Source organism: Girardinichthys multiradiatus, chromosome 20 (assembly GCF_021462225.1).
Source record: "Girardinichthys multiradiatus isolate DD_20200921_A chromosome 20, DD_fGirMul_XY1, whole genome shotgun sequence".
In the NCBI taxonomy this organism is placed as follows: domain Eukaryota; kingdom Metazoa; phylum Chordata; class Actinopteri; order Cyprinodontiformes; family Goodeidae; genus Girardinichthys; species Girardinichthys multiradiatus.
In genome coordinates this window covers 47,907,540-47,932,177 of record NC_061812.1, presented here as the reverse complement: position 1 = coordinate 47,932,177, position 24,638 = coordinate 47,907,540, and the positions used below count along the sequence as shown (strand labels likewise).

Genomic DNA, 24,638 nt, shown 5'->3' with positions numbered 1-24,638 from the left:
TTTGCCAGATGGATCGAAAGCAGTGGTGTGCAAAGACCTATTTGGTGGAGCTTTACCAGCGCGCTTTCCTCTCCGACGCTTTTGGCGCAGTATCCCAAAGAGTGCTGCGGCTTCGCTCGCCAGAAGCTCAGTGAAGCTCGGATCGAAGAAAGATGGTGAGAAAATCCAAAGACAGGACTTTCTGATGTTGAGAAGTTCCTCTCTGCTGAATGAGAGCACAGAATTGTGGCTCGCAAAACATAAAAACACACAAAATACTCAAAGAAAGAGAGAGTGAAGCTCCGAGGCTGCCATCGTCGGCGCCATCTTGAGTAATGGCGTTATTCAACGATGGAAATAGTGTTTAACCTATTCCTGTTTCTCTCAAAATCTACAATTGCCTTCTTTGTTTTATTTACAATATCAAAGGAGGAGCAGAGCCTGCTGGTGGAGGAGAAGAGCGGAGTGCTGAAAGGTATTTAGTCCTGGGATCACGGTGGGAAGAGACATTCCCGAGCAGATCAATGTGTCGTTCCCTCTGTTTTCAGCACCACCCTGGAATGCAAGCAGTGCTGGTACCTGCTGTGATCAGAAGCTAGAGAGGAGATGGCAGCACACCAGAGAACTTCTCCACAGAAGAGGGAGCGTTGTAGATTTAAGGGGTGGATCCCTGTGCAATCAAGCTGGTAGCATTTAATTAATTTGCTGTTATTTATTGTACGGAGAATATCTCTCCGTTCTCTCGGTCTTTCCACCATCTTCTCTGCTAAAGACACTTCTTAGGCTCACTAAAAGTCCTCCTCACTACTCTTAACATTTCCTCACGTTAGGAGCTCTCTGAAGGCCTAAGCTGTTTCATGAATAACTTTTATCTAACCAAAGGAAAATTCTAAAAAAAATCTTTCTATCTTCCAAGATTTTTTTTAGAATGACGTCTAATTATAGTCTTAGAATTCTTTGTGAATACGGGCCCAGGCATTTTAATAAGTGTCAATGACATTTCAGAGCCACTGTAAATAGGTTTCCAAACATGGAAGTTGCTGAAATGGAATTTTAGTGGAACGCTGCAGACACAATATCCAAGTCCTAGTAAAATAATTCAAGTTTAAACATCTTTCCTTAGATTTAACAGCTGTAATGTAAAGTCTAGGCAGGCTCTGTGCAGTCGGTAGTTGACAGATCGGACCAGCAGGGTAAAATCAAACAAAAATCAGCCAAACTACACTAACAGCATTCCTGGGAGGCACATTCAACTGAGGCATCATGCACTTCACTGACTCCACCCTTTCAGTTCCATTCAACTTATTTCCAGTTCAGCTTTCCTTCAAACTGAAGAGCAAAGGAAAACATCATCAGGAAGGGTGATCGAGAACCGCTGAAGTTCCAAAACTGGGCAGAGGCCAGAATATGAGTCACGCAGAAAACAGTATTAAACATAAAGAACATTTGTAGAACCCTGGAAAAACTATGGCAGCAAGCTTCAGTTGTCACCAAGGACTGATGGAATGTGGCTACTGAAAATAAACCACAGAGGGGGAGTAAAGAAAGAGGAGGATGAGGCAGCCATTAATTACAGTTGCTACCCACAATTCAACACCCACTCATCCTCAGAATGGGTTGGGGGGATAAAGCAAGTTTCTAATTAGCAATATAACAACATAAACCAATGCTAGGAAGGGTCCTACTCCTTATTGCAGGGGAAAAACAGACTGTTGAACATTCAGTTACACAAACACACACAGTCAATACCTTTTCATCGTTTATCGCTCAGTTTATGCTTCAGTAGCTGTAACAGTCCTGTGAGGAACCAAGCCGGTCAAGCATGAGGACACAGTAATAATTTTCAAAGAACATGGGTTTTATTTCCCCAAACTAACAAAATTTAAATAACTGTTACAGTGCCCTTAAAAGAGGTCCAATAAAGAAACTAAACTCAAGACAAAAAAAATCAGGGTTAAACATAACAAAACCTCAAACTAACTGCTCAAACAAACAAACTGACCTCCTACACAACAAACAAAGGGGACCCAAATACTGGCTGATCAGACCAGACTAACACACTGAGGAAAAGGGAAGGAAAACATATACAGAAATTTAACTGGCAAAAATAACTAAACACAGTTAGCTTAAAAATGTACTTGAATGACTAATAACTAAACAAAATAAGCAAATCACAAAAACAAAGAGAACTTATGCAAACATTTGAATAAAGACTCCATGGTCTTCCCCCATGGTGGAACTCCAGATGGTCTCACCCAATCAGTCAATCTGGAATTTGAGTGTGCCAGCCAGAGTCCATCGCTTCTGTTCAAGGTACTCCCCCACAGCACCAGTAAAGAAAACACCGAAAATGTTAAATATTTGACAAAATTAAATATACAAAAGTTAACCACATGTGCGCGCTACAATTAGAACTAATGTATTTCAATATTGTCAAATGAAAATATAAACAGAAACCCATGTATTTTTGCTGCAGTGAATGTGTATATGAAAACTCAAAATGAAAAAGTGTTTGTGTGTGGGGTTACCGACTGTGTGGCTGCAGGTGTGGCCATCACAAGTCCATATTGTACAATTGTGCAAACACCAGCAATCAGCCTCCAGCTCATGCTGTTTCTTCTGCACACAAATGCTATTGCTGTACTACAGGAGCTGTGTAACCTACATTGGACACAATACAGGCAACGGTCCACTTTCTCCACATGTTCATCCAGGAGGAGCAAATTGAAGTTGAACAATAAACTGAACTTTCCTGCATTATTTGATGACTTGGATCAATTTAACATCTAGGTAATTCACTTGGAATTTGTCTGTATGATTCAAACTGATTGACTTTGGGGTTTTTTGTAAAGGGCCTTAAGATCATGAGTTGTGAATTGGAACTCTATAAATTAATGGAAAGGAACTGTCTCCACCCTGGAATGAAGGAGACATTGAACAAGAAGCTGAACAATTGTGCTACTTTCCTTCAGTTCCTCTCTTAAACAGTTGGGAGTGTTGCATTAAAAATAATGCTGCTTCACAGCATGAATGGCACCAAAATAATAGGCCATCTAGATGTACATTCCTCATAAACAAACCTGACTACACAATTTTAGGGTAGCCACAAATGGCAGGCTCAAAATTTAAGGCAGAGTATTAACGCTGATAGCAATACTGTTACTATTTCTGAGATGCTCAGCCCGACATCTGATCCATGCGTAGAGATATGAAAGGTCAAGGTTATTATTCAGGGACCCAAAATTAATAAACTGGACAATAATACAGATAAACAAATGACAATGGAGATGACGGAGTTTAGAGTATAGCTAAGAACCGCTGCACTAGGCCACCCATGTTCAACAATTGTCAGTGCTCTAGCTAAACTTCTAACTCCCCGCCCCCTTGCCATGTGTCAAGGTATTAGCAGGAGTTACCATGCCAACACTGAGCTGGTGCATTCCCTCAGCTGCAGCATCAGTCGGTCTGTTGGAGCTGGATAGGCACTGTAAGCTAGCTGACAAGAACTTATTTATAGAGAAATCCATCACAACTGCCCTCATCTTAACAGCACCGGTTTTAACCCAGCCGATGAAGAGGAGGGGGAGGTGGAAATTAATAACCATCAACCTGGGATATTTCTAGAAAATATGGCAAAAACATAGGAAGAAGTCCCTGGGTAACAAAGATCCGGTCCATTTAAGAATGGAGCCCTTCAGAGGCATGAAAGTGAGCTGTTCGTTAATATGTTTGAGTGATCTGAGAATAGCCACTTGCCTCTGTATGGGTAGGAAGTTACTACACCTGTTAAACTTTATGGTCCTAAAGAGATCAACCTGGTGTGAGAGCCTGAGCCTGGATACAAAACAGAAAAGATACACATGACTTGTAATTTATCTTTGTGTTTTAACCTTAGTGGCGTTGACTAACAGAGTGTTTCTGCATTACTTAGACCAAAATGGGAAAAGGGCAAGGTTGTTACTTTTTAAAAAGACATTTTGTTGTTATGGTGGGCTGCACGGTGGCACAGTTGGTAGCACTGTTGCCTTGCAGCAAGAAGGTCCTGGCTTCGACTCCCGGCCGGGGGTCTTTCTGCATGGAGTTTGCATGTTCTCCCCGTGCATGCGTGGGTTGTCACCGGGTACTCCAGCTTCTTCCCACAGTCCAAAGACATGCCTGTTAGGTTAATTGGTCACTCTAAATTGCCCTTAGGTGTATGAATGAGTGTGTGCATGGTTGTTTGTGTTGCCCTGCGATGGACTGGCGACCTGTCCAGGGTGTACCCTGCCTCTCGCCCCAAGACTGCTGGAGACAGGCACCAGCTCCCCGTGACCCACTATGGAATAAGCGGTAGAAAATGACTGACTGACTGACTATACATACATATATGCTATAATACAATGATGGCGCGGTGGTCCGTGGAGTCCTGAGAGGCCCCCTAACACAGACCTTTTTCTCTGACTGCATTCGCACCAGAGATAAAAAGAGCCGCATAATTACAGGGAGCTAGTCAGTAGCATAAAAGAAATGTTGGCCGTTTAAGTGGTTAAAGACACCTTTTCTTTGTTGCTGTGAAGTAATTGTTACAAATTGTCAGTACACAAAGCAAGAAGAAGAAAAAAAAAAGTATAAATAAGTCAAGTTTTTGAGGTCAGTAGCTCAGCTGATCCCCCAGTGGCCATAGTAGGTGAGTCGGTACTTATCCTGGGACAAATTAGCTAAACACCACCTCTGACACTGATTGCTGTGTTCAGCTCTGGTTCTGCCCACAGCAGATCTTAGAATACTTGTGGTAACAGCTGTATACTTCCAGCCTTGTTGGACCAAATGTGTTTCCAGGTTGTTGGCCATCTTGTGCCTGTACAGCGTGGGATTACAGAAGACTAGCTGGCTGGTCCTTAGTCAGTTTACTACTTTTAGTGGCTGTTCAGGTGGTGGAAACAGTTTCTGTAGGACACTGATTCCAGATTAAAGTTATTTATTAAAAACAATGAAATAATCTGCAATGTAAAATCTGGTAGATTAGAAATCATTTTTCAAAATTTCAAACTCAAAGCAGAAACACAAAGTCAGATGAGGCCTGAAAGGATCTTTAACCCAGCTGCAGCTGAATAATTACTAATCAAACAGAAGAGAAGGTAAAGTCTAAGAACTTTACTGGACCCTGATATCAGCTTTATAAACACTCATGAAAACAGTGCAGTGATGGGATGGAAGAGCAAAATAAAGTGTGACTATATGTGTGTGTGTGTGTGTGCGTGTGCATATACACACTTATCCTGGTACATATTTAGTCTTTCATGAGGCTATGTCCTCACAGGCAAATTACAGCCTGTGTTTTCACATGCTCATTATGGTCAGGAGAACTATGCACACATTATCAGAATAAAGCCAGAGATCTTTCACAGAGAAAGTTAAAAAAAGTAAGACTTGATGCAGTTTTTATTTTTTTGCTTCCCATTTCCATCTGTGCAGTGCACTGCAGCATTATGTTACATTGCATTTGTATACCAAAAATTCAACACAAAAAAAGCCAACATTTCCAGCTGAACAGGCACTTGGAGACAGTGGGAAGAAAAATGCCCCTTTGAGAAATAGGACATATCCAAGAATAGTGTGGGAGACTGGGAGAGTGGCCAGTCACCTTGACGGTTAAATAGGGACATGATCGGAAGAAAAAAGGAAGGCGGAACGAGAGAGAGAGAAACAGAAAGCGGTGGGTCTGTAAGAAGCAACTGAGTGTATTGTTGAAAGGCTTTAAGTTCAGTGTTTTCATCCACAGTTATGTAAAATACTCAATGCCAGTTGTTGCCACCAAGGATGTCACAACCAGTTACTTTTATATACACGTAAAGCCCTCATGGTTGGGTTCTTTCACAGCCTCTTAGGAACCTAAAGTCATGCTTTCACCTGCAAAAATCCAGAGCTATAATCCTATTTTCATTAAAACTCTGGCCTTTTTCTAAGAAACAGTCAGCAAGTCTAGGGTAATACTAAAGCTCCTTTCTGTCCTTCAGTCTTGAAGAGGTGATTTTGGACAACAGGAATAGCAAGCTCTCATGAAAAGCTTGGCCATGCTTACACACACACACATGCTCACACACACAGACACATACTCATGTAGGCATAAATAAAGGCTCCTTTTTGTGTCTGCCTGGGCAATAACAAGGGCAGTGCTGGGAGTGAAGGGTAAATGTTAGTATGGCTGCTGTGTTGCCTGGTCCTCTCTGAAGGCTGTGTGTAAAACACACCGGTGCACAAAGAGTCTCTTTGTGGTCCTCCCAGCTTAATGCTGCTTTTCCATAGTGTTGCCTTCAGAAAACATCAGGGGTGTGTTTTTTATGGAATCAGGCTCATTTCTTAACACGCAGAACTGAAAATGAGCCATAAAATATATGAAGAAGCTTAGCTAGTTATATTAATAAGGCAGCGAAGACAAATAAAACACAGGGTTAAACTAATTAGGTTCTAGAATAAATGCTTAAATCAGAACAGTAATACCTCTGATCAAAGACTGAGCTTCCAGCCTTCTAACAGTATACCTGATCCAGATTCTAATTAATGGAATACACAGGTTCATATTATAACATGCATACAATAAACAATTAAGAGACCACTATCAATAGGTAATGGTCAATTTACAAACAAATCTTTCTATAATCTGATTCTTTTTCAGCATCATAGTAGTAAATCTACTACTGTCAGTTTTATGGAAAGTAACAGACTAGATTGGGTCTTTATAAGATCTGAGTGCTTTTTTGAACTAGACCCTGCTTCTACATTCTGAAACAATGTTTAAAACAATATACTGATTATGCTGAGTAAGAAATTATGAAACATCCCCAGAGAGTACTTGATGGTGAACACACTCCTGCTGAACTCCCAAGAGAGTCTTGACCAACTTCTGTTGAATACCTGATATTCCTGTTGGAGAAGAGCATCACTGTTATGTAGTCGTGGATTATTTTCATCCCTGGTTTGGTGCCTTAGGCTGACAGAGGCACAGTTTCAGAAAACCAAGGTTTTAGGTTGCTTTCAGCAGGAAAACCTTGATTATCACAGTATGATAATTGCCTACAGCCAAAATACATTTACAGTATTTACCTAACATTTTCAACAAAAATGTTCAACATGATTTATTGCTTTAATTTATAGTTATATATCATGAAAACTATTACTTTTAGTCCTATTTAATATTTACATTGCTATACAAAGACTTTAACAAAAGTATAAAATAAAGACCAGCTAAAATGTGGCTGAATATTTACTTGTTGTTCTGTTCTTAACACTGAAAGTATACGGTGCTGATAGTTGCTGCTTGATTAGTCGGGTCATTTACTGGGGTTACCAGCCTGGAGCTGGCCGCTTAAACAGAAATGAATCTGTTCACTGAATGAGGGGAAAGGTGTAAGCTTTTCTACAATTAAATTTCTAATACAATGAAATGGAAACAAGAGTGCGTTTTTGGATGTATTTGGCACATAATCAGAAGCTCAGACAGGTCATAGGTTTGACTCCCAACCATTGTGAAGCAATCAAAACGCATCAGTGGTTCCATTTGACGCTGAAATTCCCCACCCCCACTAGCAGGAAAAGGGAGGCTAGCAAGGCAGAGCTGTGTGTGTCTGCTGAGGTTGCTTTAAACTGGGTGAACATTCTCCGCCTAGTCTTTTCAAATTTAAAAAAGGAAAAAAAACTACATCAAAAATAAATGGACACTTTCAGCTACCATCAATTCTTTGCTGGTTATAGTTAGTGACGAGTTAGGTGGAGGTAGAGCACACTTCTAGATAAGAGGACCAGGGTAAAAGCTGACATTTTGGGAACCACTGTGGCTTTGGAGAAACTGAGGCTTATTGCCACTTCTAAACATTTTGGGATTTTTTGGAATTGGAAAGAGTATCAGTCTCTCTGTTTACCCAGGCAAATTAATGTTTAGACGCCAGGTGTTTAACCACAGCTGCAGCAACTACAAAGGCAACAGTTTTCCTATTGCCTGCAGCAACATGTTAACCGTCAGCAAGATTAAGGCTTTGGTCTTACTCAGAACTTCATTTAAATCCAGTGAAAGGAGAAGAAACCCTGTCAGCAGGAAAAAGAAGAGAGACCACCCTGCATTATTCTATTCTTTACTTCTACAGGTTTGTGTAGTCCACAATATTTCAGGAGGTTCAGTGAGATCCTGAACAAAATCCAGTCAGCAAAGAGGTCTTTTTACAGTAAAAGTCAATGTTAGTTGCGTCTTTCGGACACAAGCACACAGCATCTAGTACAAATCATTTATATAAGTTTTATATAACTGTAAAATGAGGATCATACACAACATATCCCAGCTACTGCAGATTAATTTAACCAACCTAGAAGCACTAGACTGTCACTGTTGCTGTTGTTCAAGATTTTCAAATCACCCATTTAATTTATTTGAAAATAAAAATGAAATAGAATTAACAAAGTAATGATTCAGTTTTGCACTGTTCTTTTTAATATGATACAATTGTTCAGTTCAGAAAAAAAAATCAGTCCATCTCTACTAGATAAACATCTCAGTTCTGCTTCCAAAGTCCTGATTCTGAAAAAAACAAGATAACATTTCATCCATACTTAAAATAGTTTTGGATACAACAAGGAATAGATAAAAGCAGCATGTTTTGTTCAAATCAAAGATCTGAGTCCTGCGGGTAAAACAATGTTCTTCTGAATTATATAGTGCTTTAAGATCATCCAAATATCAAGAAAACTACATCCAGACAAAAGCATTTGAATTAACATCACAAAAAGTCTGATCCAAAAAACTGAACATTAGGAATTGTTATGGACATTTTTTCCACCATTGTCACCCCTCTGCAGTATGTAAGTGCAGTAGGATTCACTTGTACAGTGGTTCTTTAAACTAGTTTTTGTGATGTAAAATATTTTTTCCAAACATATGAAAAGACAAAGCAGAGACTATTTAGGGAGACTTCTACGAAGCCACAAGAAACACTGAAGGCACTTCAAGAACCAGAGTTCCTGCCAAGTACTGGTTTTGTTCTTCACCTGAAAACAATCTCCGAATTCTCTGTATAACTGGACTAAGGAGTAGGGGCAGGGGGGTGAAATTTAGTTTCCAATGCTTCGACAAGTGGGCCTCGATTATTCTGACACAATTAACACAATTCAAAATGTAATTATCTAAGAGTTAATTAATAATAGGAAGCGTGCAAGTGTGGCACCAAGACATACACATGCACAGCTCTCAGGAACCTCCGCATCAAAGTGAAAAGTTAATTTAACATGGTTTCACCTGAAGGCAGATGCAAAACAGCTGATTTTACCTACAAATGTAACCAAGACGACCATTGACCTAGCATTGTCAAAGCTAGCTCTACATCAGCGAAAGTTAAGTTAATTACAAATTTCTTCACAATCAGCGACCAGAGCCAGTCATCGAGAACCAAGAAATTTGGGCTATGGAGGGTTCTTTGGATGAAACATCCAACCTTAAAAGCTAATTCCCTGAAACTACAATCCCCACAAACTACAACAACAACAAGACAAAGTGATGGGATTACAAGAAGTAAGAAAGCTCTTACATGGGATTTGTGAAGAGCAGTCATCGAATCTTATGTCACTCTAACTACGTATTTTCATGATGTGTACGGTATGCTCCAAATGAGAGCAGTGAATGAGGGTTACATCGGTGCAAATATGAATGAGCTGGAGAAGAATGTGGCAGAGAAACAGATCGCAAAAAGGATTTAGTTTTAGTAACAGATGAAGAGAGATCTGGACTCATTATTTACCAGCGAGTGAGGTCAGCTGTGTTAGTTCAGAATGTGCAGAGGTCCACGAACATTCTTTTTCAGAGCTGGTGGCACAGAATTTCTTACATTTAGTTTTTTATTTGTTTGGGGTATTTAGTCCACATTATTGTCGAACTAAAAGGTCTAGTCTGGGGGGGTCATGTTAGGTCAATATGGATTTATACGTGAATCATAGCCTAGGAGCCAAACCTTGAAAGCTGAAGATTAGGTGCTTTAATACATTAGTAAGTAAAGTTTATTTATAAAGTGCCTTTCACAGACACAAAGTCATAAAAGTACAACATAAATCACATTTAGGTTTTTCATAGTTTAAAAACAAGTATAAAAAACAAAATAAAATCATGACATAAAAGCCTGTGTTTAACAGTGTTTTTAAAAGTGTCCACAGAGTCAGCAAAGTGAAGTTGCATGGTGGGAAACTGTTTCACGGTATAGGAGCCACAGACTGAAAGGCCCTGTCGCCTTTAGGTTTTAACCTTGTATGAGGAACAACCTGGAGATACAGAGCCTGAGATTGAAGGCTACAAGCAGCAGTGTTTGGTTGAAAGTTGACACAAATACTCAGTATTGTGGCCATTTAGAGCCCTCTAGGTGAGAACAAGTATTTTAAACCAAACTCTAAAATTTATCAGGAGCCAGTTTAGAGTGTATAAGACTGGGGTGATATGAGTGAGTTAAAGAGGATTTATTTTTCAGAATCACATTGAGTCCAAGCATTCATCCAAAGTAGAGCTAGAGGAGGTTGTGGAAAAGACAGAATACGACAGAATTGGAGAACTTTAATGAGGTAAAGTGACCAAATATTACCAAGTCGTATCATGATAGACTTTTACAAAAGAAAATGGAATGCTGAAACAGACTCAAAAGTTGCTTCAAAAATGCAGTATTTATCTGATTTTTCAGCTGAACTGTAGAGGATATATATGACATTAAACTTAATAAACATTTTTATAGTCGAATGTATCTGGTATTATACCAGAGGTGTGTAAACGTAGGAGAGCCACTGTACATCTTTGGTCTTCAAGACGGAACACCTTAAAAAGCGTGTGTGTGTGTCTGTGTGTGTGAGTGAGAGAGAGAGAGAGGAGTTACAGCCACGGAATCCAACCACACCCTGATCCTTCCAGAGACTATCAACAAACATCACTGTTTGGTCCTGTCTGCAGGGTGTCTGTTTCTTTCATGCCTTTCTCCTCTTCAGTTACTGACCATAACACATCGAGCATCACTGGCACAGCTATTGTTGCTAATGCTAAGATGATCTAGAAATGCAGTGCTTTCTAAACCTAGGAAATAATTCACCAGATGCTAGATTTGCTGTTTTCTCTGATTATAATACAAGAGTTATAATATCTAGGATGGGATACAAGCATAGCTCCACAAATGACCGCCGTGATTCTTCGGTCGATACTTTGAGTGTTTTTTCTGCTCTCTGCCAAAATTCAAGGTTTAAGCCTCATGGTTACTTTATTTGTACCCATAGGTAGATTCTTTGGTCAATTTCACAAGAGAGGCACACCTAAACAAACCCAGTCGTCTCTCTGCATTTTTTGTATATTTTTCATTGACCCAAACTTTGGTTCACTTGATATGGCATCTCTTGTAAGGAGAAACACAGCTTTTTCTGGTGTTCCGGGATGATGGGGATTCAAACACATGCACTCTTCAGATCTATGGAGGTTAACCAGCCATTCTGGTGAACATTTTCCAGCACCTGCCTGATTGTCAGCATGTTCCTCCATGTTAGATGTGTTGAACAGGGACAGATCATTCCTCCCATTTGTATGTCGGTCCATCCACCTGTCCAGGGAACGTACACGCTTCCACTGAGTAGTGCTATGCGATAGGAGTGGGAGCACGTTTGTGCTATGGACCTCATGGACACAAGCCAAGTTAGAGCTGCTGCCACCATCACCTTTAGAGAATCTCCAGGAGAAACTCACGGGGGACTCACAAAGAGCTGCCTATTAGCCAGGCTTAAACTCCAGACTCACATCAGGACTCTTCAGGTGAACGAACTGAAAAGAGGTTTTGGTGTGAATAACACATCTTTCAGAGCAGGTAGCTGCGGCAGTGATAGTGAATTTTCTCTGCTAACTGTGAGTGAACAGTGAGGAGAATAAGCAGCAGAGAGCTCAGTGGGCTCCGACTGACCGCAGGGAGATTCCCTGGGCGCAGGCTGCTGGGAAGAAGTCACCTCACCTTGCGTGACACAAACGTTGCAGGGCCTCTTAAATGACAGTTTAGACGTTACCAGCTCACACTGTGTTGAGAAAGTATGTGTAGAGGCTGGTACGAGAATGGCTGAACAGCGTGCAGAGCTGGAATTAGATGGGAGTTTGCTCTCAGAGAAATGTTTTAGTTTTATGTAAAACATTTATTCTTAGTGACTAAATGACATATTACTCCCCAAAAGGTCATTTCCTGGGCTGTCTCCGTCTCACTTCGTTGGTCTAGACGGATGACTGCTGACAGCTCCTGGGGAATTTCTGAGCTGCAGGTAGCTGCACAGGTTAGCGAAAGAGCAGGGTGAGAAGCTGCAGCAACCGTCGAGCACCTCAGCGACAGCGGTCCTGCCAGTGGCTAGAGGACCAAGGTGCAGGAGTTGGAGTGTGTGAGGAAACATCCGGAATGATCTCTGATTCCTTCGCCGTCTTCTGCATCTTCTCCAGCGCAGACTGAAAGTGGAGACCAACGGTGCATCCGGACTAATGGGACTTTCCAGCACGGGCTTGAAGAAAAAAGGCAGAACCAGGTTTCTGGTCTACTCGCAGGCCTGGCTCCTTCACCATATTCGAGAGACTGAAGGCCAGTAAGGCAATCTTGTTCATTGTCGTAGCCAACTGAAAAGTGCATTAGTGGAATTGATCAGAAAATTATTCAATCAGCTGATCGTGTTTTGAAAGAGAGACAGGCCATTTTCCAATGGGGCTGTTCATCCTGGTTCCAAACACAGACACAAAATTGGGCTCTCCCATCGTTGTGCTTGGGGATTTTAACAGTGAAAACATCTGCAATGAACTTTACAAAATGCATTTTAAGTGTCCCATCAAGAAGAAAACACACTGGACCACTGTCACACAATTTTTAAAGATGCATATCACACTGTCACCGGGCCTGCTATGGGATTTCCAATCACTGATGGAGCAATCAAAGCAAGAACTGTCTGTTTTGACTGCACAGATTGGAGTGTTTTTGAAGCTTCAGTCACTGAACTAATAAGGTTGCTGATAACTGATCTTACATCAGTTTTTGAGGATGCGTGTGCAGACCAAGACCTTTCACATATACAACAATAAACCATGGTTCACTTCACATCTAACGAAGCTGTGTAGGAACAAGGAAGAGGCTTACAGCAGTGATGGATCGGCCCCTGTATAAGCAGGCCAGGAACAAAATGACCAAGGAGATCAGGGCAGCTAAGAGAAGATACAGTGAGAAGCTAAAAATTAGCTTCTCAGCTAATGACCGAGCAGCAGTCTGAAGAAGCCTGAATGAAATTACCTACAGAAGCCCTTCCCCCAGCCAGAGGAGAATCTTCGTTTGGCAGACAACCTTAACATATTCAATTGCAGGTTTGAAAAGCAGTTGTTTACACCTCCTACCAACTCTTCGGCATCTCACTCTGACACCGAAGCTCTCCCATGCACCAACCACATTCCTCTCCTCAAAACCTCTACCTCGAATTAAGATCTCTGAGGAAGACAAATTATGCAGTCAATCTGGAACTACACTTCATCCTGCACACTCTTGGCATTCTGTTGATGAGCTTCAAGAGGTAGTCACCTGAAATGGTTTTCACTTCACAGGTGTGCCCTGTCAGGTTTAATAAGTGGGATAGTCCTACTGAATAGAATGGTAGAATTTGTATTATGGCAAGAAAAAAGCAGCTAAGTAAAGAAAAACTAGTGGCCATCATTACTTTAAGAAATGAAGGTCAGTCAGTCCGAACAATTGGGAAAACTTTGAAAGTGTCCCCAAGTGCAGTCGCAAAAACCATCAAGCGCTACAAAACTGGCTCACATGAGGACCGCCCCACGAAATCGAAGACCAGGAGTCACCTCTGCTGCGGACGATAAGTTCATCCGAGTCACCAGCCTCAGAAATCGCAGGTTAACAGCAGATCAGATTAGAGAACGGGTCAATGCCACACAGAGTTGTAGCAGCAGACACATCTCTAGAACAACTGTTAAGAGGAGACTGTGTGAATCAGGCCTTCATGGTAAAATAGCTGCTAGGAAACCACTGCTGAGGACAGGCAACAAGCAGAAGAGACTTGTTTGGGCTAAAGAACACAAGGAATGGACATTAGACCAGTGGAAATCTGTGCTTTGGTCTGATGAGTCCAAGTTTGAGATCTTTGGTTTCAACCACCGTGTCCTTGTGCAGCGCAGAAGAGGTGAACGGATGGACTCTACATGCCTGGTTCCCACCGTAAAGCATGGAGGAGGAGGTGTGATGGTGTGGGGGTGCTTTCCTGGTGACACTGTTGGGGATTTATTCAAAATTGAAGGCATACTGAACCAGCATGGCTACCACAGCATCTTGCAGCGGCATGCTATTCCATCCGGTTTGCGTTTAGTTGGACCATAATTTATTTTTCAACAGGACAATGACCCCAAACACACCTCCAGGCTGTGTAAGGGCTATTTGACCAAGAAGGAGAGTGATGGGGTGCTGCGCCAGATGACCTGGCCTCCACAGTCACCAGACCTGAACCCAATCGAGATGGTTTGGGGTGAGCTGGACCGCAGAGTGAAGGCAAACGGGCCAACAAGTGCTAAGCATCTCTGGAAACTCCTTCAAGACTGTTGGAAAACCATTTCAGGTGACTACCTCTTGAAGCTCATCAACAGAATGCCAAGAGTGTGCGTAGCAGTAATCAAAGCAAAAGGTGGCTACTTTGAAGAACCTAGAATATAAGACATATTTTCAGTTATTTCACACGTTTTTGTTCAGTATATGATTCCACATGTGTTAATTCATAGTTTTGATGCCTTCAGTTCATCCAATCACATGGCAGCAACTCAATGCATTTAGGCATGTAGACATGGTCAAGACAATCTGCTGCAGTTCAAACCGAGCATCAGAATGGGGAAGAAAGGTGATTTAAGTTACTTTAAATGTGGCATGGTTGTTGGTGCCAGACGGGGTGGTCTGAGTATTTCAGAAACTGCTAATCTACTGGGATTTTCACGTACTACCATCTCTAGGGTTTACAGAGAATGGTCTGAAAGAGAAAATATCCAGTGAGCGGCAGTTCTGTGGGCGCAAGTGCCTTGTTGATCCCAGAGGTCAGAGGAGAATGGCCAGACTGGTTCGAGCTGATAGAAAGGCAACAGTAACTCAAATAACAACTCGTTATACCAAGGCATGCAGAAGAGCATCTCTAAATGGTAAATGTAAATGGTAAATGGACTGAACTTATATAGCGCTTTTCCAGTCATACAGACCGCTCAAAGCGCTTTACACTACCACCTTTGGGATGTGGTGGAATGGGAGATTCGCATCATGGATGTGCAGCTGACAAATCTGCAGCATCTGTGTGATGCCATCATGTCAATATGGACCAAACTCTCTGAGGAATGTTTCCAGTAACTTGTTGAATCTATGCCACCAAGGATTAAGGCAGTTCTGAAGGCAAAAGGAGGTCCAACCCAGTACTAGCAAAGTGTACCTTATAAAGTGGCCGGTGAGTGTAAATATTTACAAAGAACTTTTAATTTATTTCCCTTCTTACATATTTATATTTAAATGTTTTCAAGGAGAGCAAAGTGAAACTGAAGTAAAATTCTTTGTGTGAACAAACTTAGCAAATAAAGTTGATTCTGATCTTTGTGTTTTACTGTGAAAGGATTCAATGTCTAATATGTCAACAATGTAGGTTTTTACAACCTTCCAATGCAAAACATCTGCTCCTTCTACTGTGCAACAGATTATATCCCTCAGGAAAAATAGGGCCACAAAACATTGATCACAATTCACTGTTTATTCACTAGAATCCATTTATTCTTTGATTCTTTTCTTCTCATAAGTACAGTACATAAGAGATAAGCTGGTTCAACTGACAACAAAGCTCCTTCAGTTCTTTTAGAAGTACCTATCCAAGATGTACAATTTCAAGAAAGTAGATTTTACTATTTCATTGACAAGCAAAAGCGTAGTTTTTTTATTCATACCAACATACTTCATGAGTTCAAAAACCTGTAAGAAAACCATCAAGTCAACCGGAAACCTCCAGCAGAGAGGCAGCTAAAATCCACAGCAGTTCCCACTGAAAGGCTTCAAAACATTGTGTCCTACTGTTTTATACTGGGATGGCAAAAATGAACAGGGATTTGACATGAACGAATCCTTTTGGTGTATTACCTTATAAAACTACTCAGAACTTTACTTTCTCAAATGGTTGTGTGAGGTATATCATTTTTAATGTGGTTTTCTTGAGACAACAGGAAAATTATCTCATCATAACAGAAAAACACATTTTATTTTGCCAAGAGTGACACCTTTTCAATCTCATAAGATGAACAATGGGCAAAACCCTGTGGTTATGGTCTTCCTAAAATAAATACCCAGTCATCCCAAGATAACAACCTTCTATTTCCTTTAATATTTTTTTATCTTATGTATATTGAGAAATCAACATTAAAAATATGTATAGGAAGCAGCTGGAACCAATAAAATAAACAAATAGGAGTTCTCCAATTGGCCAACCAATATACTCTCCTTGAGATATAACCACAAAATGACAAGGCTGCACAATGCTTCAGGACATTATTTAATGAACACTAGGGACCAGACAGGTGATGAAATGAATAAAGTAGCATGAATGTCACTGCATTGTTAACGGAAATGTTAGAAGTATAATCACTGTGAGTTGAAAAACATTAAAGCTGTGGTAGTTACCAAAGATGTTAGGAGGAGCTTGTTAGCACAGAAAAAGATCCTGTAACGGAAATGAAGATTGGCTGTGTCTAAGCATAGCTCATTGGTTTAAACTCTGTCATTTGCATGTTAACACATCAAACTGTTTATTGTACCCAACTTCTGCAACAGTGTGTTATTGGGAAAAATGGTGAAGAATTTCCAATATGCAACTGCATCAGTGCTCTATACACAGTGAGAGTGCCCTCCCAGAGTCAAATAATTAATTAGCTAAACAGCATGTAAACGAGGACATAGACCATCACTTTCTCTAATTGTTTTTGTGGAAGTCATGTGAAGTCCAGGCATTGCTCATGCATTTAGGATGCAGAAATGTATTTCCAAAAGGAAAGAAAGAACAGAGGGCTAAATGATATGACTTGTTTACATTGTTCTGCTTGCAGCAAGCGTAGCCATTGTCTAGCTCTGTGAAAAGTCACCTTGTCTTAATATCCATTCAGAGATGAGCAAGAGCGACTGCTTCTGGCTTTTCACGTATCTCATTAGGTTAATGTTATGATGCAATGTTAGACATAGAAGGGAGAAAATAAAGAACATGACTGAAAGTGTCCTGAATGTCAAGGATTACCTCTAAAACTATAAAAGATTTGAAACTGTTTCAGGCAATGACTCAGCCTGAAACTGAGACATGAAGCAGCGTTTTACTGTCCTTCTGCTGGGCTACAGCCAGTCAATTCCCACACAGAGTCACTCAACAACTTTGTGTTTCTATTTCTGTTATTTATTCTTTGTGTTGTAGTTTAGCCATGAAACATCATATTTTAATTTTCTTATTCTCTCTTCTGAGTCTATCTGCTAAGAGAATAATACTTAAACAACTCATAGGGAGAATGTTAATGGTGTTACAGTGCCATTAGATGCAGAAGGGGGGCTTCTATACCTGTGTTGGTTACTTTAATAGGTAATGTATAGCCCTATGAATCAAAACAATAAGGTACTTTGAATTATACTGTTAAAAATGCATACTGTTGCAGAAAATCTGCCTCAGTGTTTCTAAAAAAAAAAAAGAACGTCTCCAATATAGATTCAGCACTGATCTCCAGATAAATCTTCAAAACCTTTGCTGCAGGAGACATATCTATGTTGTTTGTTGTTTTTGTGTTAGTTGGAGCGTGGACACCTCACAGAGCAGACAACAGCTTTCTCACACTCATCTCATTTCCGGACATTGCCTGTCTATGGTTCAAGCTAGTGCTGCACCTATGGTGGCATATCACTGCCAACAAATCAGTGAGCGAAAAAGAGATCCACGTGAGCAGGACTTCAATCCACGCACGCAAGTGAGCAGGATTTTCCTCAATTCAATTCAATTCAGTTTATTTATATAGCTCCAATTCACAACACGTCGTCTCAAGGCACTTCACAAAGTCAGGTACATACATTCCAATTAATCCTAACCATTGAACAGTGCAGTCAGATTCAGTTATTTTTTGAAATTGGATAAAAAGTTTTTCTTCTAAGGAAACCCAGCAGATTGCATCCAGTCAGTGACTTATAGCAGTAACTCCTCCTGGATGAGCATGAAGCGACAGTCCTCGTGTGAGCGTAGCTTACGTCATGTTTATGTAATGTAAGGTAAGTTACCAGAATATTTTAACTGAATGTCGAGCTAGAGAAATGATAAGCTGTGTTACACCCAATATGCACATACAGGGGTTGGACAATGAAACTGAAACACCTGTCATTTTAGTGTGGGAGGTTTCATGGCTAAATTGGACCAGCCTGGTAGCCAGTCTTCATTGATTGCACATTGCACCAGTAAGAGCAGAGTGTGAAGGTTCAATTAGCAGGGTAAGAGCACAGTTTTGCTCAAAATATTGAAATGCACACAACATTATGGGTGACATACCAGAGTTCAAAAGAGGACAAATTGTTGTTGCACGTCTTGCTGGCGCATCTGTGACCAAGACAGCAAGTGTTTGTGATGTATCAAGAGCCACGGTATCCAGGGTAATGTCAGCATACCACCAAGAACCACATCCAACAGGATTAACTGTGGACGCAAGAGGAGGCTGTCTGAAAGGAATGTTTGGGTGCTAACCCGGATTGTATCCAAAAAACATAAAACCACGGCTGCACAAATCATGTCAGAATTAAATGTGCACCTCAACTCTCCTGTTTCCACCAGAACTGTCCGTCGGGAGCTCCACAGGGTCAATATACACGGCTGGGCTGCTATAGCCAAACCTTTGGTCACTCATGCCATTGCCAAATGTCGGTTTCAATGGTGCAAGGAGCGCACATCTTGGGCTGTGGACAATGTGAAACATGTATTGTTCTCTGATGAGTCCACCTTTACTGTTTTCCCCACATCTGGGAGAGTTACGGTGTGGAGAAGCCCCAAAGAAGCATACCACCCAGACTGTTGCATGCTCAGAGTGAAGCATGGGGGTGGATCAGTGATGGTTTGGGCTGCCATATAATGGCATTCACTTGGCCCAATACTTGTGCTAGATTGGCGCGTCACTGCCAAGGACTACCGAACCATTCTTGAGGACCATGTGCATCTAATGGTTCATAATTGTATCCTGAGGGCGGTGCCATGTATCAGGATGACAATGCACCAATACACACAGCAAGACTGGTGAAAGATTGGTTTGATGAACATGAAAGTGAAGTTGAACATCTCCCATGGCCTGCACAGTCACCAGATCTAAATATTATTGAGCCAGTTTGGGGTGTTTTGAAAGAGCGAATCAGGAAACGTTTTCCTCCACCAGTATCACGTAGTGACCTGGCCACTATCCTGCAAGAAGAATGGCTTAAAATCCCTCTGACCACTGTGCAGGACATGTATATGTCATTCCCAAGACGAATTGATGCTGTATTGGCCGCAAAAGGAGGCCCTACACCATACTAAGAAAGTATTGTGGTCTAAAACCAGGTGTTTCAGTTTCATTATCCAACCCCTGTATAATTATTCAGTGTAAGACATAGGTCACCCACATCCTGATGGTTTGCCATGAAGCTGTCCTGGGTTTCCTACTACTACTGCTTGTGCTGCCTTCCATTAACCTGGAACTGGGAAGTCAAAGTGTACGTCATGCCCCAGTTATAGCATTCCAGTTTCCTGCTTGTTTTTGTTTGTAACAGTACTCTTACAACAATAACAATAACACTGTTCTACGCGGTATTTCATACATGTAAACAGCGTTGCAACATCTCATCTTATAAACACTGAAAAGCAGTATAAAAAGTTCCGACTACCAAGTACAAATGGAACGCACCATTGTTCTTCCTCTTCTGATGGCCAATCACGGAGGATAGAGACTTTATCAATCATGTGTAGCGATATGATGGTTACTGGATCTCCCCACCCACTGCCAAAAGGCAACATCTGCTCACGTGCGAGCAAACGAGATTTTTCTCCTCACGCGCACAGATCGAAATGCTGCTTGGTCTGATCTGTTTTTTGCTTGCGGATTTTTGGCTGTGATATGCCACCAAATGCATCTACCTATTATTTTAGCAATCACGAATTGTATCGCTTATTCTGATGACAAGTTAGATAAAAAAATTAGCACATTCTGCAGATTTTTCATTGACTACATTGTTGGGCGGTGGAAGGAGTACTTCAACAATCTCCTCAATCCTGCTGTCATGCCTTGCCTGGTGGAAGCAGAGACTGGGGACTCTCAGTCAGGTTCGTTTATCACCCTGGCCAAAGTTAACAGGATGGTTAAAAAACTCCATTGTGGCAAGGCTTTTGGGGTGGATGAGATCTGCCCTGAGTACCTCAGGTCTCTGGATGTGACCTGGGGGATGGATCACACTCCTCAGCCTCCCCGGGAAGGCCTATGCCAGGGTGTTGTTGAAGAGGAGAGTCTGGCTGATAGTCAAACCTCCGCTTCAGAAGGGGCAGTGGGGTTTTTGACCCAGCCATAGAACACTGGTCTAGCTCTACATCTTTTGCAGGGTGCTCGAGGGTTCATGGGAATTTGCCCAACTGGTCCACATGTGCTTTATGGATCTGGAGAAGGCATTTGATCGTGTCCCACCTGGTGCCCTATGGGGTGTGTTCCAGGAGTACAGAACACACCCCATAGATACTGTTCCCCCTGTCTGATTCAGGGGGAACAGTATCTGGGGTGTATAGACCCATCGGGATGGGTTTCCCCTGTTCAATATAAGGGGACCATAAGCTACCATTAGCAGAGGGAAAGTAAGAGTGGAAGTGCAACACACATAACCTCCTGGCCAGAACAGAGTAAGCTGAAAAGTTATACAGAATTCAACAAAGCTGTTTTGCAACAGTTGTGCAAGACAAATATTTTTATGCAGTACTGATGATTAGTGCAATTAGTGGAGTGTGAACTCCACTAAGTTAGTATTTTTATTTTTCATTTTTCATAGTTTTATGCACACAACTCGGCAGAAGGGACCACAGTGCCAGGTTTGGATGCAGTGTCCCAAAATCTCAGTGATTCTCTTCACCCTCCAGTCCTGCCATCGTCTACACCACTGTATACGAATCTTCTATTTTATAAAAATATTTGCTTATGACTAGACAGTCAAGGTGTCAATTCCCTGTACTGGACTGATTACCTGTTTTTAAGTCAGAAATAACATTTTTACTAAAAACATTTTTCTGTAGTTATCTGATATGAGTTTATAAGTTTATGTTTATGAGAAAATAAGTGTTAATCAGTGTTTAGTTGTTTTTGAATCATGCAGTTGTGAAGCAACAACTCTGGCCAGATGTAGATTGGCAAAAATATTTAATGTAAAATAATGATTTTAACTTTTCCTGCCTATGGATCTAGTACAACTTAAGGAATTATGGAAGAAAATAATTAACTGTAAAGTTGCTCACCACCTATTATTTATAATTTTTAACAAAAAATGTATTATTATTTATTTATTAGCTAACAGTCTAACGGAGTAAAGCAGTACTGCCATCTGCTGGACTGAAGGTGTAGTTCAGCTTTCTTCAGAACTTCCCCATACATTAGGCTGATTTAAATAAATGGTCCGTGGCCTTTCTGAGCACTGGAAACAGAATTCCTTGGGATTCCTTTCAACCGGGTGAAACAAATCCTGGGGCTTTCAGCGGAAAAGGGGGTATTGTCTGCTTGTATAAAAAACCAACTGAATCAATTTGAATTTGTTTGGTCCCCAATAACAAAATACATCACTTAGTGGCATAGGAGGTATAGGCTTTCCTGCATCAGGGGCCTAAGGGTGACACTGGGGCAGTGCTGTCCCACCTCACCCTAAGGCCCTTGGGTGGCGGTGGGTCTGACATAGGGGTGTTGGTGGACAGCTGTGCCCTGTTGTCTGCCCTGCTGCCACTCCTGGCTGGGGTGGGCAGATTCGAAGCTGGGTTCCCGGGTGGCTTTAAGCCATGTTCTGGCTACTGGTGCGCAAGGCGAAGGGTGGCTTCCCGGCGACTCTGGCTCAGTGGGTGGGCCAGAGGCCACCCACAGGCTTGTGGGCTGGGATTGTGATGGCATGGAGTCGGGAGAGTGGTTAAGAGATTTGGATTGTGCCTAGATGGACAATGTGGGTTTGGAGTCTGGATGTGCCTGCCATGGCCAGCGTGGTATCCAGGGTCCTGGCTGGTGAGGCTGTTCAATGAGATCTTAGAGCATGAGAATGGAGGAGAAATGTGCTGGTACCAATTTTCAAAACAAGGGAGATGTGCAGACTTGTGGTAGCTAGAGAGGAATAAACTTAGAAGACTCATACAATGAAGCTAAGGGATAGAGTAGTGGAAGCTACATTGAGGTTAGAAGTGATCATCTGTGAGAAGCAGTATTGTTTCATGTCAAGAAGAGGTACTCTACAGATGCAATATTTGCTGGATGTTGATAGATAAGTAAAGAGAAGGTATGAGGGAGCTGCATTCTGTTTTTGGAGATCTAGAGAACACGTGGTCCTCTTTTCTTCCCGTCCCAGCATCTGTGCTGCCTGGTTCTGCTGGGACTCGGGCTGTGGGGTTGGCGCGGGAGTTTCTGACAGCACCAAAGGGAAACCAGTGGGGTACTGTTTGGCGAGTGCATGGGCCACGTCCCAGTGTGGTGCGCTCCTGTCGGGTGTCTATGACTCCCAGGGATGCCTGGGAGTGGGCCTAGGGAGCTACACAGGGCTCTGTGCTTCCCTCCCTCTTAACCTCCCAGGGACCACCTCACCAGGTGGTAATGGTAATGTTCCCGCCATACCTTAGTCTTTCTAAGTGCTGGCTGCTGCAGCGGGCAGGCACCTGCCCAGCGTGTTGGGGGATCTGAGGGGGTCTGCCTGCTAGGTGCTGGGCAGTCCTTCTGCCAGCAGGGAACTGGGTCCCAGGCTTTGCATGGGTGGTGGTTGATGGCGCTGTAGCTGGGTCATGGGGGCACGCATCTCACCTTGAGTCCATTGGTCTGGGGGCTGCCACTCCTGTGCGTCACTGACAACCTGCCTCTGTGTGGGGCATATGGCTGCACTGAGGAAATGCCCTATGTATATTTGGCTGGGGCTGCTGCAACCTTCCAGGGTCGAGTCTGCTTGTTCTTTGCTGCTCTTGGGTGTGTTGCAAGCCTTCTAGCCACTCTAACATGCATTCACATACACCCTCTCAACACAAACACACATATTTACACATGTAAAATGTCACACACACAAACACACCCGCAAACAGATAATGCAAATGGTCATGTCTTTTACATATTTCTGTACATGGTATATTCCTAAGGTAATCAAATCAACTTTTATTAGATGTTCCAAGGAGCATGCTTAAGTATTAGGGTGACTGAGCATTTTCCGTGGCAGCATTCTGACTTTGGAACCAAGTTTCTTTAGACCTTCGCTCCATCACTGGCCTAGGCATCTTTAAATCTAACCTTAAGACTTTTTAAAATATTTTTTAGGCAGTTCTTTTGAACCCCCGATTCCAATGAACTTTGTGACGTTGTGTAAAAAGTTAATAAAAACATTATATAATGGTTTGCAACTCCCATTCCACCTATTTGCAATTGAATACACCACAAAGAGAATATATTTAATGTTTAAATTTGATGAACCAAAAAAGCTGCGACAGGGGCAACAAAAGACTGGGAAAGTTGAGGAATGCTCAAAAAACACCTGTTTGGAACATTCCACAGGTGGACAGCTTAATTGGAAACAGGTGTCATTATTGGGTATAAAAGAAAGGAAATATTTTAATATGATTTACGTTTTATTACATTGTGGTACCTTTGACCCTCCATATGTCCTTGGACGCTGTTTGTTGCACCTCTGTCATGAAGCTAGAAAATAGCTTCCTGACTTTGCAGACCAAATACATAAAGCACATCTTCCTTTATCTAGCCTGCAAAAAAGATTATGAGAAAACAGAAACACTTAACCTACCAATAGCAGCAATGGGCTAGCTTTCCTTTCATTGATGTATCCTTCACACAAACTACTCAGAGTTCCAACAGCCTGGGAATAAATTGTCCTTACTGCCCTTTAACAACATAATCAGAATTTTTCACTTTGTGGGAGCTCTGAAAGGATAGAAGGCTGGCAAAGTGGAGGATTAGGAAATACAGGGAGGGAGAGAACACAGTGAAGAATCATGGAAGGGGGGATCAAGTGTTAGTTTATGTAACCAAGGTCAGCTAAAGGAAAAATACAATCCATGGTGAAAGCAAAAACAGTAAGACCACAAGGCAGGAGGACTGATCCTGGGACGGCAAGTATGAAAACAATCAGCTACAGGTCACAGCAGGAAGGCCTTGGTTAGCATGGTCTGAGCTTCTGGTTTGGCAAAGTGAGAGCAAAATGGAACAGCCGCAGCCACTTTAAATAGCTGTTGAGTGTGGTGGGATGTGGGCAGGCAGTGGGGGGAGTGGACCTACTCAAACTCTTTTTTATTACAGAAAAATAAAAAGTAAAGCTGTTTTTACCAGCAACTTTACACCGTTCTAGACATTTGAGTACAAAACACTTACATCATGTTCCACAAATTATTAA

The 24,638-nt window shown here is 41.8% G+C and overlaps 1 protein-coding gene across 3 annotated transcripts in view; it reads right to left on the bottom strand.

The window, feature by feature from the left end:
* The window catches only part of plxnb1b (plexin b1b), a 134,443-nt gene that overhangs the window by 66,396 nt on the left and 43,409 nt on the right, over nucleotides 1–24,638 (bottom strand). The gene's annotated exons all lie outside the window — the stretch shown is intronic.